The 14214-nt window shown below is 44.9% G+C and overlaps 4 non-coding genes across 4 annotated transcripts; all 4 read left to right on the forward strand.

The window, feature by feature from the left end:
- The first annotated feature begins 5719 nt into the window (after window positions 1-5719).
- LOC125105845 (small nucleolar RNA SNORD115) lies at window positions 5720-5800 on the forward strand. The gene has a single exon (XR_007129094.1). It is a non-coding gene; the product is annotated as a small nucleolar RNA SNORD115 (small nucleolar RNA).
- A 4421-nt stretch (window positions 5801-10221) lies between these two features.
- On the forward strand, window positions 10222-10304 carry LOC125105841 (small nucleolar RNA SNORD115). The gene has a single exon (XR_007129091.1). It is a non-coding gene; the product is annotated as a small nucleolar RNA SNORD115 (small nucleolar RNA).
- A 1587-nt stretch (window positions 10305-11891) lies between these two features.
- On the forward strand, window positions 11892-11971 carry LOC125105843 (small nucleolar RNA SNORD115). Its single transcript, XR_007129093.1, has one exon. It is a non-coding gene; the product is annotated as a small nucleolar RNA SNORD115 (small nucleolar RNA).
- A 1751-nt stretch (window positions 11972-13722) lies between these two features.
- On the forward strand, window positions 13723-13803 carry LOC125105835 (small nucleolar RNA SNORD115). Its single transcript, XR_007129085.1, has one exon. It is a non-coding gene; the product is annotated as a small nucleolar RNA SNORD115 (small nucleolar RNA).
- The last annotated feature ends 411 nt before the right edge of the window (window positions 13804-14214 follow it).

Below are 14214 nucleotides of genomic sequence, written 5' to 3' on the forward strand. Positions count from 1 at the left end.
CCCATAAGTTTTTGGACCAATATGTTTTTGTTCTCATTGGTTTCCATGAATTGCTTAAGTTCTTCTTTAATTTCCTAGTTGACCCATTGATTCTTTAGTAGGATTCCCTTTAACTTCCTAGTGTTTGAATTCCTTCCAATTTTTTTCTTGTGGTTCAGTTCAAGTTTCAAGGCACTGTCGTCTGATATTCACGGAATAATCTCAATCTTTTGATATTGGCTGAGACCTGATTTGTGACCTAGTATGTGGTCTATTTTGGAGAAAGTTCTGTATGCATTTGAGAAGAATGAGTATTCTGTTTTTTTAAGGTGAAATGTTCTGTATATCTAGGAAGTCCCTCTGGTCCATGTGTCATTCAAAGCTCTTGTTTCTTTGTTGATCTTCTGTTTAGATGGTCTGTCCAATGCTGAGAGTCAGGTGTTAAAATTATTTACTATTAATGTATCATTGTCGATCTGATTCTTTATTTTTTATTTAAAAGCTGGCTTATGTAGTTGGCTGTTACCATGTTGGGAACATAGATTTTTTTAAATTTTTTTAAAGATTGTATTTATTTATCTGACAGACAGATCACAAATAGGCAGAGAGGCAGGCAGAGCGAGGGAATCAGGTTCCCTGCCAAGCAGAGACAATGCAGGGCTCAATCCCAGGATGCTGGGATCATAACCTGAGCTGAAGGCAGAGGCTTTAACCTACTGAGCCACCCAGGCACCGCTCAATTGTTATTTTTCTTGTTGGATATACACTTTAAGAATGATATAGTGTCCCTCTGGATCTGTTATTACAGTCTTTGGTTTAAATTATAATTTGTTTGATATAAGAATTTATAACCCAGCTTTCTTTTGAGGTCCATTGGCATGAAAAATGGTTCTCCATCCCCTTACTTTCAGTCTGGAGGTGTCTTTAGGTTCAAAATGAGTCTCTTGTAGACAGTATATGGATGGGTCCTATCTTTGTGTCCAATTGGCAACCCTGTGTCATTTCATGGGAACATTAGGCCACTAATGGTGAGAGTTACTAATGAAAGATATGTGTTTATCGCCATCCCATTGTCTGTACAGTCCCTGTTTATATGGATTGTCTGTAAATTTCTGGTCTATATAGATCTAGAGGTTCTTATTCTTTTATGGAATCCCTCTTAGTATTTCTTACAGGGCTGGCTTGGTGGTCACGTACTCTTTCAGTTTCTTCCCATCCTGGAAGCTCTTTATCTCTCCATCTGTTCTGAATGATAGCCTTGCTGGATAAAGTATTCTTTGTTGCATATTCTCATTTAGTACCCTGAATATGTTTTGCCAGACATTTTGGCTTCCCAGATCTCTGTGGACACGTCTGATGTTATTCTGATGGTCCTCTTTCTGTACATAAATAATCTCTCCCCTAAACTGCTCTCAGGATGGCCTCCTTGGTTCTAAGATTTGTGAGTTTTTATTTATTTATTATGTTTGGTTAACCTGTATAGTACATAAATTTTTTAATGTAGTGTTCAATGATTCGTTAGTTAAGTATAGGATTTGCAAGTTTTACTAATACATGCCACGCCATTGGTTTGTTCCCCTTAATCTTAGAAGGGTGTCCTCTCTGCCCATAGGACACGAATGCTTCTTTCATTCCCCAGATTGAGAAGTTCTCAGCTATGATTTGCTCAAATATATCTTCTAGCCCTCTCTTTCTCTCCTCACCCTCAGGAATCTCAGTAATTCTGACACTGGAATGTTTCATGGAGTCATCAATTTCTCTAAGTCTGTTCTTATGGATTTTAAGCTGTTTGTCCCAGGCCTCCTCCTGTTCCTTCCTTTATATATGCTTATCTTCCAAATTACTAATTCATTCTTCTGCCTCATTTACCCTAGTTGTTAGATTATTAATTTAGTATATGTGTTGCCAAAGAGAGCACTAGAGTATTTAGTTTAGACTGCATTTCATTCATAGGATTTTTAAGTTTGGCCTGTCTTTTTTTAAATTAGATTTATTTATTTATTTATTTGACAGACAGAGATCACAAGTAGGCAGAGAGGCAAGCAGAGAGAGAGGGGGAAACATGTTCCCTGCTGAGCAGAGAGCCCAATGTGGGGCTCAATCCCAGGACCCTGGGATTATGACCTAAGCTGAAGGCAGAGGCTTTAACCCATGGAGCCACACAGGTACCCCTAGTTTGGCCTGTTTAACTCTCATTTCTGCACTTAGAGATTCTATCTTGCCACTAATGCTTTTCTCCAGCCTAGCTATTGTTTTCATAATTGCTACCCTGAAGTCTATTTCTTACATCTTGCTTATATCCATATTCATTAGGTCTGTGGGAGAAGCCATTGAGTCTGGTTCTTTTCTTTATTAAGAGTTCATTTTCCTGGGGAGCCTGTGTGACTCAGTGGGTTAAAGCCTCTCCCTTCAGCTCAGGTCATGATCCCAGGGTCCTGGGATCGAACCCCACATCAGGCTCCCTGCTCAGTGGGGAGTCTGCTTCCCCCTCTCTCTCTGCCTGCCTCTCTGCCTACTTGTGATCTCTGTCTGTCAAATAAATAAATAAATAAATAATCTTAAAAAAAAGAGTTCCTTCTCCTAGTCATTATGTTGATGAAAGGTTGAGGGGATGTATAGAGTTGAAACTATCAACCATAATCCAGGCAAGATGCAGCCTAGGAATGTTTGGAGGTGACAGAAACCACCTCTGAAAAAACCCAGCCAAATGGAACCCAGGAATTAGACTTATAAAGTTAAAAAAAGAGGGGGTGAGGAAAGGGGCTATAATCTCTCAAATTGGACAACATAGGGTGTTTCAGTTCTTCCGGGATGTATTTTGTTCTCTTTGTTAGAAAACACTACTTCCCAGAGTTATAAGGAATTAAAATTGGTATATATATATATATAAAGGTAGTATTGAATAAGGAAAAAAGGACTACATTAAAGCTTATATCTGTCTATCTATCATCTATCTATTGATCTATCTATCTAAAGGGAAAAAAATTTAGGTATGAAAAAGTACAAGTTAAAAAGCTACTTTGGAATATGTTGTATTACACATCTAGTTGAAATGGGAAGAAAGTAAAAAAAAAGAAGAAGAAGAAACATGAGAAAATTTAAAAAAAAGTTGTGTCTGAGAAATACACAGGCCTTGAGGCAACATCGGGAGCTCAATGTACTATTTTCCCCTGGTTTTGGGGGTTTACAGTTTTATGAGGACTCTAGAGCTGTTGTCCTCTTGTTCTTCCAGCTTGTTTTCTGGGGGTGGAGCCTGCTGTGCTGTTTTTCAGGCAACTGTGCTTGGATGGAGTTGCCCTGCCCCCTATCAGAGGGCTGGGCTCTGTAGCAACTGTTTTTTGGGGCTTTTGTTCTCTGGGGACTTTTGTTCTCTGATGGCTTTTCAGAGGGTCAAAACAAAGTGAAATGTACACACACAGACCTCTCTCCAGGGCAGAGAAGTCACAGTCTGCTCCTCTCTGAACACTTCAGAACACACAGTCTCCCTTTCTGTAAGGGCCATTGAAAACTGCAGCCACCCCCAGGTGGTGCATGCCCCCGGTGACCCTATCAGCCATTGATTCAGGTCCCCGCTTGTCTCTGCCCTTTCTGCTTCCAAAACCAGCAGCAATCCAGGTCTAGGCAGGCATGGGCAGCAGCAGTGGTGGCAGCAGCTCGCCTGGGTCCACACAGGTGGGCCCAGGACCACATGGGCATGGGCAGTGGCAGTTGTGGGGACAGCCACCCCAGGTCTGTGGAAACAGGTCTGTGTAAGCAGCCACTCCAGTCACAGTGTGTGCCCCTTCAGCTCCTGTATCCTGTCTCAGCACTGTTATCAAGCCCTTCTTGTCTTGCCACCACTGCTCTGCAAATTATTTCTGGTCACCTGGTTCAGGCACTTTTTCACTGGAGTTTATATTACTTTCCAGTGGCTAGCTTCTGTTGGCTTCCTCCCCCTTCTGTTTTTCCTATCATATCTGTGCACAGAATCACAACTCAATCCTTTGTACCTGACAACTGATGATCCTCTGCCCTTGTAGAGATCCAGACATATAATCTTACACCTCAAGCTGCTTCCGTTGGTGTTCAGAATGGCTTGGTAGATATCCAGCTAACTTCAGGGGACCTGTTGAAATGGAGTCCCCCACTCCTCTGCCATCTTGCCTTGTCACTCCTCAATATTCTATTTAAACTCAAGTTAATTCACATACAGTATAGTATTAGTTTCAGGGGTAGAATTTAGTGGGTCATTGTTTGTATATAACAGTGTTTATTACAACAAGTCCCCTCCTTAATGTCCATCACACAATTACCCTGTCCCCTGCCCATCTGCCCTACAGCAACCCTCAGTTAGTCTCTCCAGCTAAGAATCTCTTATGGTTTCCTTCTGTCTCTTTCCCCCTTCCCCATGGTCACCTGTTTTGTTTCTTATTCACATATGAGTAAAATTATATAGTATTTGCCTTTCTCTGACTGAATTGTTTTGTTTAACATAATACAATCTAGCACCATCCATGTCATTGTAAATGGCAATATTTCATTCTTTTTGATGGCTGAGTAATATTTCATGGAACATATCATACCACATCTTTACCATCCATTCAGCAGTCAGTGGAGGTTTGGGCTCTTTCCATAATTTGGCTATTGTTGATAGTACTGCTATAAACACTGGGATGCTTTTCCCCTTCAAATCAGTATTCTTTTCATCCTTTAGGTAAATAACCAGTGGTGTAATTGATGCATTATAGGGTAGTCCTATTTTACCTTTTAAAGGAAGCTCCATACTGTTTTCCAGAGTGGCTGCACCAGTTTGCATTCCCACCAACAGTGTTAAGAGATTTACTCTTTTTCTGTATTCTCACCAAAATTTGTTGTTTCCCATATTGTTAATTTTAGCCATTCTGATACGTGTGAAGTGGTATCCCATCCTGGTTTTGATTTGTATTTTCCTGATAATAAGTGAAAAAAACATTACTTTTTTACTGAAAGTTTATTTAAAGTATATGAGAATATTTCAGAGCTATGGTTCCTACTCCATTTTGTGAGTTTCTTTGGTCTAAATATAAAAGTGTATATATTTACACTAATTATTATATTTTCCTTTATTCTGTTTTTGTCAATATTGTAAGACACTGAAGAGGACTTACAATATAATACAACAGCTCATTGCCCACGATACGAAAAACTCCTTATATGGTTCCAAAAGATTCATGAAGTGATCATAATTTCAAGTGTCCTGACACCTGGTTTCTAGATCCAGAGTTACATATGGCTGAAAGAGTAAGATTTTATTTGAGTTTATATGTAATGAATCATGAACTTTATTGGATAGAATAAAATTGACCAAATGAATCTCTCCCATGTCTACAAACACCACCTGAATGTTTATCCAAACTTAAGAAACCTGTATATATTGTCCTTTCTCTGCTTGGTGAATGAAAGCTGCATCAACTCTGTAAGAATTCATTTTTTTCCCAGAAACGATTATAATTGCTCAATGTAGAGTATGGATAAATCACGAGTACCTGAGAAATGGAGTAAAACATTTTGTAATTGGTCTTACAACTGTCCACACAGAAAATGACTCTTAAAAAAAAAGATCCCTGTTTGGCTGTTGCCACAGAATGAACCTATGTCAGCCAGGTGTTCATGATGGCATATGGTACAAGTCATGTGTATTTTGGCATCACAAATTGCAAAATCTATCACTGATGAGCATATACAGGTCAAAGTGTGTAATTTGACAGATAGTGCCATAGTTGGATTGAAGATGAGAACACATTTTATCTTTTAGAGAATTGATGACCTGAAAATCATGCTCATTAATTTTACATTGAGGCACAATGAAGTCAGTAATGCCAAAACAAAAGGTTGAAGATCCATATATTTCCTTTCTAAAGTAATGGGTTTTTGGTCTTCAGGCAACAAGTCCCTACAGGGAATCTTCTTTATTGGTTTCATGACCACAGCACATCCTCAAGTTTAGGCTATATTCAGCAAGCCATATTTAGTTACAGAGGGCCATCCTCAAGCCTGGCCCTTAGCTATATTTTTCTCATCATGTTACTCATTTGGAAGTTCTGGAAAGAATTTAACTGTTGCATTAAAATTCAAACTGAGTGGATGTGTTTGATCATAGATATAGGTGACACAGAAAATTAGACTATACAAGAGGTCTGACTTAAGAAGACAAATAAGTGACTACTTTCAGAAAGCTAAGTGCTATAGATGTTTGATTTCTGTCTGGGAGTCAGGCAACTGAGATAGCATCGCTGGAAACATTTTAGTTATACCTGAAATGGATCACTCTCCAAATGGAGGAAATATTTCCTTCACTACCCAACCCCTAACCCCTAAGAAATGTTACTATCTGTCTGTGCACAGGTTGAAAATTAACTTTAATATACTGAAGGGATAATCACTGCTGGCATCTTCATTGGATACTCAAAACAAATTCCTCTAAGGAAGGATCATGCCCATGGCATCCAGAGATGGGTCTTGGCTAAAAGACACTTGAGTATTCAGATAAGTATGTGGTAGCCCATGAGGATTATTAGGTCTTTGAAATGTTGCTGTAAGGAATAGTAGGTTATTGGTGATGCCAGTTTTTCCCAATTGGCCCATTAATCTGTTTAGCTTTGCCAAATGGAACACTAACTTCATATTTGAAGTTCTTCTTCTCAAGACACAAATCTTTTAGAAGATGGCACAATAAAGGAAAACAAAAACAACTTGGAAGTACTTGTATAAATCTGACGTTGAGATTTTTGGAGCCATGTTATCACCTACATCATGAGATATTATTTGCCCAAGTACAGAAATAAAGATATATATTACAAAGAAAAAATTCACATTGCTGATTTCAAGATGTTGGTAAGTACATGAAAGAGGAGTCAGAACGAAAATAATGTATTTTCAGCCATGACCTAAAGATCCTCATACAAGGTTTTATCTCAGTGATGGGTAGTGAACACATTTATAGGACACCATAAAACCAATTCTACATAATTTTACAAAGTCATTTTACGGGTGTTCATGGCCAATAACCAAGCCCAATTATCCACATACCAATATTGCTATGTAGACAAAAAATGGACCATAGCAATCTTGATTTTACCAGACACAACTTGATTGCTTTTCCAATCTAGAAGCTTGTTTATAAAAAAGGACTTCTCCTTTATGGTGAATGAATGGTGCTCAGCATTTTTATAAAGTAAATTTGAATTTATTTCTTTGGGTATTAATTAATTGATTAATTAATTTATAAATTTCTTTGTAATTTATTCATTCTTTTATGCATTATCACTGGGGAAATAATGGAATTTCAGACTTGAGATAACGTCAAGGCAATCCCTTCTGCTGTACAATGTTCATAAGATTCCATGTACCTAACAAATGTTCATATTTTAGACTTTATTACATGATCCATGTTTCCTCAAGGAAGCCTCCATTTGGAACACTTCTATACATTTTCCCCTCATTGTGTCTTCAGTTGAACAATCAAGCAATTGTTGTCATAAGACATGAGGTGAGTTGATGCATGTGATCATAGATACAGGACACAAAAAACTAGGGCAAAAAAGGAAGCCCATGTAAAGGCAATAAATATATTTGACTCCTTTCAGAAAACTAAATAATAGAGGGTTTATTTCTTCTTGACATGAGAGAACCTCTGGAAAGTGTAACTTTGTTAATTTCAAAGAAATGTGTAAGATAGCAGTGGAAGATATCTGTCCTTGACCACTGGAAAACATGACACAAGTCAGTGTGTGTCCAGGTTGAGGAAAATACATTAAATACAGCTCAGAGTTAACAACAGCAAGAGTTTGCATTTCAGTTAGACCTCTTCTAGAAAAGGTTGACATCCATGGTGGTCAGATGGTGAGATGCAAAAATTTGTCCCATGGATCTCAGTTGGAAGACACTGAAAAGAATTCAGATAGCTAACTTGTGACTCTGCTGGATTGATGAAACTTCTTATGACAATTTAAGAAAATACCCAGCCATCAAAAAGTATGAAATCTTACCATTTACATTGACATTAATGGAACTGGAGGATATTGAGCCAAGTGAAATAAGTCAATCAGAGAAAGACAATTATCATATGGTTTCACTCATATGTGGAATGTAAGAAACAGAACAGAAGATCATAGGGGAAATGAGGGAAGAGTGATGGGAAGAAATGATGGGAAAGAACCATGAAACACTCATGGCTGCTGGAGAGGAGGTGGGTGGGGGATGGGACAATTGGGTGATGGGCATTAAGGAGGACACGAGATGTGAGGAGAACTGGTGAATTACTAAATTCTATATCCAAAACTATGATGCACTATATGTTGGCTAACTGAATTTAAATAAAAAGAAGCAAAAAAAATTGTGAGCTCTTTGTATTGTCAGTTGTTCATAACAGGAACTCTCACCAAATAAGTTTTACCCAATAAGGGCACCAGTGCCCAAAGTACTTGGAAAACTTATTTGGGGGAAAATGTATGTCTTAAAGAAGGAAACAAACAGGAATACAAAAACTATTTCAAGTGTAATTTTGTAGAAATAAATAAGAAAGTTCTTCGGAATATTAAAGCAACTCCCTCCTGACCTCATGTTTCTTTGATCACATAAGTTCACCTGTACATCGATATGGTAGGGTATATGAATCACATTTTAAATGCTGTTATCAGGATATGGAAGGACAATATTAAGAAAAGAAACATGGCTTTTAAAAATGGACTGAAAGTTTACTTGATATGAGGAACAAGTATAATGATGGGAGATGTGTTTTACTGTAAAACAATTACATATAAAGTCACAATGACATTTCATAAGAGTTTCTGGAATATATTAAATTATTGTAGGAGAAAAATGAAATTGAATCTAAAAATGAGTGAGCCTAAGAAGTAAAATCATTAAAAATGCAAACAGAGTTTAAATACTGAATCAGAACAACTAGGTCTATTTATGACACTATATAGTTATAGATAGATAGAGATAAAGATGTAGATAGATATATGCACATAAACAAACACTAAGGACCAACTCACTGTGTTTTTAAGAAAGTAGATATATGTGCATTTGCTACAACACTATAATTATACATCCATTGGTTCACTTATTCTGAACACATTCATGTACTAAATGGTTTATACAGATAAAGAAAAAACATAAAAAATGACGCAGATGGAAAAGTTGTTCTGACAAATATCTTACTTCTCATTAAACAGATTACTGCTGACCAGAAAGAAAACGAGCGCACTCATACAAGAACAGGACTACAAAACTCCAGGAAGAGGCACAAAATCGTGTGTACCTGGGCATCAGGCTCTGGAGTAAGCCTGGCATTCTGCTTGGCAGAGGTGAGCAAGGAAGAATTTCCACGATGCTGGATGCCCTATCAAACTCTGGTCACAAGGGCACAGTGTCCAGACATGAATGTCACAGGGGGCATATTCCATGCAAAGTCCAAGGACAGGCCAAAAAATCTAGGGCTACCAAATCTAAGACCAAGCAAATCATTCCCTTTAAATGCAAATTTAAGAAGCCAGCGTGCCACTGAGTGGTGGTGCATTACCAAGACATGAATTCCATAGTGCAGAATTACCAAGACATGAATTCCACAGTGGAGAAATAAAGACCCTTCATAGGAGATAAAAGAAAAGGCATAGGTGTTCAGGAATTCCATTCTTCACTTAGGTATCCAGGGTTATCAAGGCAGACCAAAGGTCATGCTAAAGGCATCGAAGGTTGAGGAATGGCGAATCATGGCCACACGGCAGGAGCCCCGGAGCAGTGAGCTTTGACAGCTGACCTATCCCTCTCTCCAGGGAACTTACGAGAGTTCTGTGTACTGGAACACATAATGGGGCCTGCCTCAGCAAGTCTAGGCTCCCATGGGAGCCAGGTACTCTGTTGTTTTGAGCTGCCCAGGGATGGGCATTGGTGCTCCTGTACCCTGTTCTTTCCTTTCAGTCCCACGTAGTGTGCAGGTAAGCTTCAGGCCTGGCAACTCCCTGCCAGGCCTTCAGGAATGACAGCTCCTGGCTGCAGGGCAGGTGCCCTGGAGCAGGGCATTTTGACAGCTGGCCAATCATTCTCTCCTTAGAACCTGTCCCAGTGGCGGATCCCACACTTAGGGCCAAGTCTTGCTTGGCTCAGCCCCTCCAAGAGGTCCAAATCTCCTGAACTATGGGGCATGCAGCCCTACAGTAATACCAACTGGTAAGCAGGTTCTGGTGGGCAGCGACCTCATGCATCACCACTGGCTTAGTTGGGTCAACAATGAGAGCTCATATTGTCTCAATGAGAGTGATGATGACCTAAAAATCATGCTCAATAGGATTATGCTGAGACCCAATGCAGGGGACCATGTAAGGGTCAGCATCCCTGAGATCCTCGGGACCCTGGGGGAGCACTACAGTTGGGGGCTTGAGGCAAATGATCACTTGAGGCTCCCCACTGTGACCCTGGTTTGCCTGTGGGCCTCCAGGTGCCCATGAAGTGTTCAGGCATTTGGCCTGGCCTACCACCACATTTCTCTTACCAGGACAACTCCTAGGGAGCCATGGCTTAGCAACCCTGGTCTCCTTGAGTCATTCAGCAGGCCTTGGTCGCCAATTCCTCAGCACAGCCTCAACCAAGAGAGGTGAGTGGAAGCCTTCGGCTTAGAGAGAAACCCCAGATGCCATTGGGGTGGGTTCGGGGAGCCCACATCAGGGCATTGGCTCAGGCGATGGCATTGGCCTAGGATGGGAACACTCATTTTCCAGATGGCATTGACTTTCTCATGAACATCTGTCCTTGAGCTATCCCATGTACAGAGGAAGTGAAACGTTGGCCAAGTCACAGACATAAACTCAAAAGGGTGGGAATGCTGCCATAGGCCTGTGTGCACCTGAGGGCTCCCAATGTATACAGGTGTGGACTGTGGGCCTCTGGATGGTGGATGTGGGCCCTTGGGATCAGAGGCCTCTGTCTCCTTCAGCTGCGGGTGGTTCCTCAAGCCCCACCCTTAACCATGCTTCCCAGCAGTTGAGAGGTCAGACCCCCTGTCACTTGCAACTGACTCCCAAAAAGTTTGGGGCACTGTAAACCTGCTTAACACATCACTCACTGATTCCTTGTGCTTGTGAGACAGAAAGGTTCCACCAGACCTTGGGGAGGAAACTGTGAGTCCCAGATGATAGCAGGCATTGGGTCTGAGCCTCTTGCCCAGACCATCAACACCTAAGGGTGTGTTTCTGGGGAAGTAGTGCAACAGGGTAAGAGTCAAGACTCTTGTCCAGAGCAAGCCATGGACACCATAAATTGTTCTTGTGGTGGATGGTGGCCAGAGATTCATTCCTCAGGGGTGGAGAACCTGGGTGCCTGGGCAAACTTTGGTATTGAGCGTCAAGGCCTGGTTCTGGGAACCAGAGATGGGCCAATCCATGGGAGGGTGACAGTTCACCCAAACTAGCGAGCTGGCACCCTTCACTTGAGAACCATGCAGAGAGAGGGGAGAGTTCTCAAGCACTCAGTGTGCCTGGTCATGTACTGAAGCCTGACTCAGCAATAGTAAGATCAGGAGGGAGCAATGGGTTCCATCAAGCAGGCTTGCCTAGGAATACGCATTGGTGAGCCTGGAAACTGCACTCCTTGTGGACACAAGAACTGTGCTGGAGAGGAACAGACATGAACACCACTTGCCAATCCTTCGAGAATGGAAGCAAATGGTCCTGTGGCATGTGATCTGGAAAAGGGCATGTGGAAAGCTGGCATTTTAATCTCTCCTTAAACGCATGTCCCAGGCAAGGATCGTAGCCCTGAATACAATTCTTCATTGCCACTGAACAACAGAAGGACCAAAGTCTCCATCCACACGTCATGGGATTCTAAAAAAAGGACCAAGAGTAAGCAGGTTCTGGGTGGACAGGGATATCACCTATCACCCTGGCATTCTTGGGCAAAGATAAGAACTCATATGGTCTCAAAGAGTGAAGAAGACCTAAAAATCATGCACAATAGGAATACGCAGAGGCCCAGTGCAGGAGTCTATGCCAGGATCAGCATCCCCCATACCCTAACGACCCTGGAGGGGCACTGCCGTTGGGGCCTTGAGGCGAATGATCGCTCAGGGATCCCTGTTGCAGCCCTGGCCAGTCCGTACACATCAGGAGACCCTGGAGGGGTTGAGGCAGGCCGCCCGGCCTAGCGACCAAATCACCCTCCCTGGACAGCACCCTGGGTGCCATGGCTTAGGAAACCTTGTCTCCTTGTGTCTTTCAGCAGGCCTTGGGTGACAGGTTGTCACTGTGGCGTTGTCCAAGAGAGGCGAGTGGGAGACTCTGGGCCCGGAGGGAGATGCCAGGCGCCATGGGGGTCGTCCGAGAAGCCCAAATCATGGCAGGGGCTCTGGCTCCAGCACTGAGCTAGGGGTGGGGGCCCGCGTTGTCCAAACGGCGTTGACTTGCCCATGAAGAGCCGCCCTGGAGTCATCCCAGGTGCGTATGGCCTTGGAGGACGGGCCCAGAGGCCTTGGCCTGGGATCGGGAAGCGGGTACGCCAGCAGTGCCTCTGCAGCTGGCCCTGGGCTTGGGGTGGGCGTCCCCGGTGTCCAGAGGGCGTTGAGCTTCCCGGGAGCGTGTGCCCTTGAGCCATGCCAGGTGCCGGGAATGCGAACGTGGGGCCGGGGGGCTGGCAAGGCCTGGGAAGCGCGGGGTGACTGACCGCCATAGGCCCAGGCGGCCCCGAGGCATCCTGACCCATGCCGGCCTGTCCCGTGGGCCCGGGAACGTAGTTGACGTGAGACCCGTGGTCTCACAAGCCTCTGGGTCCTTCAGCAACGGGGAGGGGCTCGAAGCCCGGGACGTGGCTGCTTTCGGCGGGCTCAAGTGGCCTGAGCTCCTCCTGGCCCCTAGAGCAGACGCCCAAGGCGTTTGGGACCCCGGCGGGCTGCTTCCCAAGAGCGCAGGAGGATTCCTGGTGCTGGCGGGACAGCAAGGGTCCACCGGGCCTCGGGGAGGAATGTGCGAGTCCCAGGCCATAGCTCCCATGGGGTCGCAGCCTCTGGCCTGAGACTCTCAAGCAGCCAGGACCGTGTCCTGACGAAGGGGCACTGCGCGGGGAGAGTCCGCTCGCTCGCCCAGGGGGGCCGGTGGGCGGTGTGCCTTGCTGCAGTGTTGGATAGGATCCTGGCCTTCACTGCTCGGCCCTGGGGGAAGCCTGGGCCCGAGCAACCTTGGGCTTCCAGTGGAGGGGCTCCGATCCTTGGATCCCAGGTGGGACGAGGTGTGGTGGGGCGGCGACCGGGCCGCCTCTCTTGGCTCGCGTCCCCGGGAGACAGCGCGGACCCGTCGAAACCCTGTGTTCCGTGCCATGTTCAGGGGCCGTTCTGCGGGAGGCTGGGCTCCCCCAGGGGCCACGAGCTCCCTTGTTTGGGGAGGCCCAGGTAAGGGCAGCTGGGCCCCTGGGCCCTGCTCCTTCCTGGTGGACACCAGCCACGCGTGGGACAGCCATGGGCCGGGCGCCACCAGCCCGGACCTTGGGAAAGGGAACCCTCGGCCGCCTGGACGACGCCCCAGACCAGGGAGTTTTGACAGCTGGTCTCTCCATCTCTCCTCAGAACCCCATGCACAATCGAGGAGTTCGGCCGCATGAGCACGTCTGGCTCGGCCCAGCCCTGCCCACAGGTCGAACATCTCAGCAGCTCGGGGCAGGGTGCTGTGTGGCGTGCACCCCCGGTAAGCAAGTTCTGGGTGCTTTGCGAACGCACGCATCGCCACCCGCTTGCTTGGGTCAATGATGAGAACTCATAGGGTCTCGAAGAGCGATGATGACCTAAAAATCATGCTCAATAGGATTACGCTGAGGCCCAGTGCAGGCGTCTGTGCCGGGATCAGCATCCCCCAGAACCTCGGGAGCCTGGAGGAGCGCTGCCGTGGGGGCCCAGAGATACCAACGATCTCTCTGGGCTCCCTGCCGCAGCCCTGGCCTCTCCGTGCACGTCAGGGGCCCCCTGGAGGTGTGGAGGCATGCCGCCCGGCCTAGCGACCCAATCCCCCTCCCAGGACAGCTCCCTGGGCGCCATGGCTTAGGAAACCTTGTCTCCTTGTGTCTTCAGCGGGCCTCGGGCGCCAGGTTGTCAGCGCGGCGTTGCCCAAGAGAGGTGAGTGGGAGACTCTGGGCCCGGAGGGAGACGCCAGGCGCCATGGGCGTCGTCCCCGAAGCCCGAATCACGGCAGGGGCTCTGGCTCCAGCACTGAGCTCGGGGTGGGGGCCCTCGTT

Source organism: Lutra lutra, chromosome 7 (genome assembly GCF_902655055.1).
Source record: "Lutra lutra chromosome 7, mLutLut1.2, whole genome shotgun sequence".
NCBI lineage: Eukaryota > Metazoa > Chordata > Mammalia > Carnivora > Mustelidae > Lutra > Lutra lutra.